The following is a 3,547-nucleotide window of genomic DNA, read 5'->3' as shown; positions in this document are numbered from 1 at the left end:
GAGGAGGTCGGGAAAGAAGCAACCTTGAGTCGGCATGCAAGAGGAAGGACTTTTGCCATCTCCTTCCAGATTTCCCTATGATCCTGCCTATTGTCAGCAGAACTCATCCTCACCAAGACACTGACTGAAGAGCACAGTTTGCTTCTGGGGTGTTGACAATGGCCTCGTTTGTTTCCGCACTGCGGTGGTTTTTTTCTTCTTTTTTCCCAGATGAAAAATGATTTGTAAAAATTATTTATTTAGAAACATCGCCATGATCATCGCGGTGTGCTGCTTCACCTGTGGCAAGATTTGTCAGCAACAAGTGGGAAGCTTACCTGAGCTGCTGCAGGCGAGTACACTGAGGGGATGCTCTGGGCCTGAGGCACTCCTGCTGTGGCCGCATGCCGCTAACACACGTGGACCTCATCGAGAAGCGGCTCAGCTGTGCGGCCCTGGAGAACTGACTGCTGGAGTCCACCACTCTCCCGCTCTGTTGGCCATGGGAAGTCTCGTGCCATGCTGAATTCAAGCTGGGGTGTCAGGAAGGCCAGTGCAAATGCCTGGCTTTGGCCCTGTGGCTGAGTTGTTCCATCCTGGAAGGAACCATCCAGTAAAGATACTTGCAGAAACACCAAAAATTATTTTTTTCTTTATATTTTTATGTATATGAATGTTTTGCCTGCATGCATGTAAGTGTACCTGTGTCATGCAATGCCTACGAAGACCAGAAGAGGGTGTCAGATACCCAGATACCCTGGAAACTGGAGTTACAGATGGTTGTTAGCTGCCATTTGAATGCTGGGAACCCAACCCTGCTCCTCTGCAAGAGCAGCCAAGGCTCTTAAGCACTGATCCATCTCTTTAGCCCTCTGATACATCTTTTTTTCTTTTAAAAGCAATATCACTCTGTGTAGCCTGGCCTGGGACTTGTGATCCTCTTGCCTCTGTCTCTTGAGTGCTGCAATCTCAGGCCTCTGCCAACACACTTGGCTTGAACTTTTGACCGTGTTCATAGTATCACCCATCAAATATTCTTGGTTATTTCCAACTTCCATGCTTGCCCTCAGACCCACACACATCAGTGCTGGTTCCAGTAGAGGGGAATGGTGGAAGACAAATATGAAGACTCCTAGATCCTTGTTTCAAAAAATTAAAAAAAAATTTTCAAGAAAATGCCCTGGGCCTCATGATCATGATTGTAGAGGTGTTCGGTTGAGGCTGGGAAGGAAGACTCTAAATAGCACAAAAATGACCATTAAAAAAAAAAGAAAGGAAGAAAGAAAGAAAGAAAAAAACCTCTCTTAGATGTCTGCATCAAATAAATCTAATAAGACAGAGTGAAAAATATTGGATTTATTTTTACAAGTTAGCTGTGACCTTCTCAACCTTCTGATGGATTCACTTCGCACAGTTTCTCTTAAGGGCCTTAGGGTTATGACTAACTCATAAAAATAAATCCAATATTTTCCCCTTAGCCATGTCATAGCCAATGTAGGAATTCAGATGATGGGGTGGGGGCTGGTTTCATTTCGTTTGACCTCTGTTATGAGAAGTGCAGGCCCTCAGCCCTGGTAGAGCCTCCAGCTTCCCAGCCTTCCCCAGAACCTGTGTACAAAGCAGGAAAAACAAGGCACCTATGTTGGGGCCAATTCCAGGGCAGGGTACAGAGAGGCATGGTGACCACGCAAGGACCCTGGCATGATTGATGAGACACCCAGGCTTCCTGGCCTTGGGGAAACCGGGCGATGAGTGGCTTGCTCTTTCTAGGGAGGAGGACATTCTTGCCTTTGAAGAAGAGTCTTCTCAGCAGAGGGAATTGGCCTCCATGGGGTTGTGGACCTAGGGCAGACCTTTATTAGCCAAGACCTGTCAGCCACCTGGGTAAGAATCTCCATTCTTGTTTCTCCCAGGGACCCAAGAGTCACTAAAAAGCAATGTTTCCTGACTGCCGATGGCAGCCCATGCACATGAGGACACTGAACTTACAGGGATACATTCATCAGACATGGTCCCTGCCCCCAGGAGCCCATGGACCAATTCAAGATTCAGACACTGAGCAAACAGGCAGAGTCTCTGTGTGATCACAGTAAAGAAAGACCCACAAAAGTCACCTGAGGCCCAGAGAAGGGAATTGTGGCAGGATCCTGAGTGGGTGGGAAGGGAGGACAGTCCCAGGGGACTTCCATTACTGAGCAGTGGCTGGAGGCTAACACGTAGCAGAGGAGAGAGTTCCAGAAGGTTCTGGCATCCTGTGGCAGGCCTGCTTCCTGGGACACAGCTCTGCAACCAGAGAAGTGTAGCAAGCTGTGTATAGCAGGATTCCTGCCTGTTTGAGGGAAGGGAGGAATCTGAGTAGAGGGGCCTGTAGTGCAGTCAGGGGAGGCACTGGCTAAGCCCCAGGACCTGTGACACAGGGGACCGCTTGTACTCTGGGAGGGTGTGGACCTTGGGTGTGGTTGCTCTTTCTAGCTCAGGCAGTTTTTGAAGAGGGTTGCCAGCTGAAGGCATCAGCCTTTGGATTGAGTTGGTACATCACAGCACCCACCCAGAGTACCAAGTTCTTTCTGCAAGGAAGAATGACTTTAAAGAAGCCTGAGGGCAGAGAATGGGAGGAGCCTGAAGTGAGGTTTGGGGCCCTGCAGGAAGTCAGCTCAGAAGATAGGAGCAGAGCCCTGTGACCTGACTCCCTCCCCTGAGCTGCTATCTTGGAGAGCCCAGGTAGGAGGAGACAGCACACACAAGCATGAAAAGTTAAGACAGTGTACAACCAAGCATTACATCTGCACACCTCATCACAATCGTCTGTTCTCTTAAGTTCCTTCCAGTTGTGTCAGTCCATGGTGATCACGCTCATCGAAGCCCCAGGGACCGGCAGGCCACTCCGTCTAATTCCCAGTCCTGTCCACATCTCTGGATGCCCTGGGCTGCCTCCTCCTCCAGGCTCACCTGCCTCACAGCTCCCAGAACTCCATACTCCTGCTCTTCACCAGTGCCCTCAATGGCTCCTTCTCCCTTCACCGCTCCACCAGATCTCATTCCTTGAGCCCCTCTCTCTTCATTCTCTCCCTAAATGTTCATCTTCCTTCCTGTGGCTTTGAGCTCCATCTCTTCTACCAGATCCTATTCTCAAACTCCAGACTAATCCAAGCAACAGCTTACCCTATGCTACCATTTAGACATCTGGTTTCCCTCAGTGAGGCCCACACTGACACCTAAGTCCCATGGTCCCCCTCACCATCCCCACCTCAGTGGACAGCTGCTGCATCCCTCATGTGCTCAGGCCATCCACCTCGTGGGGTCCTTCACGCCTTGCCCGCTGCTGCAAGAGTCTACAGATTATGTTGCCGTACTCGTCAAATATGCTTGCCAGCCAGTCACTTCTCAGCACCTCCCCTCAGAACGTCCCATTGGGAGCCTCAGCTGACTTTCTTTCACCTTCAGAACTAGAGGACCACAGGAGCCTTTGGCTGAGACTCCGGGAGCCCCCTCTCCCTCTTTCTTGAAGATGTTTCTCTTTTTTTGGTGTTTTTGAGACGGGGTCTCCCTGTAGCCCCAGCTGTCCTGG

General features: G+C 50.1%; 1 pseudogene; it reads left to right on the top strand.

Moving 5' to 3' along the window:
- The first annotated feature begins 253 nt into the window (after positions 1 to 253).
- Positions 254 to 503, top strand: LOC115069176 (annotated as a pseudogene).
- Positions 504 to 3,547: the final 3,044 nt, after the last annotated feature.

The sequence above is a fragment of the Nannospalax galili genome, unplaced genomic scaffold (assembly GCF_000622305.1).
Source record: "Nannospalax galili isolate Female #2095 unplaced genomic scaffold, S.galili_v1.0 C50030124, whole genome shotgun sequence".
Classification (NCBI taxonomy): Eukaryota; Metazoa; Chordata; class Mammalia; order Rodentia; family Spalacidae; genus Nannospalax; species Nannospalax galili.
Note: the sequence above shows the minus strand (reverse complement) of the source record. Positions and strands in the feature narration are given on the sequence as shown.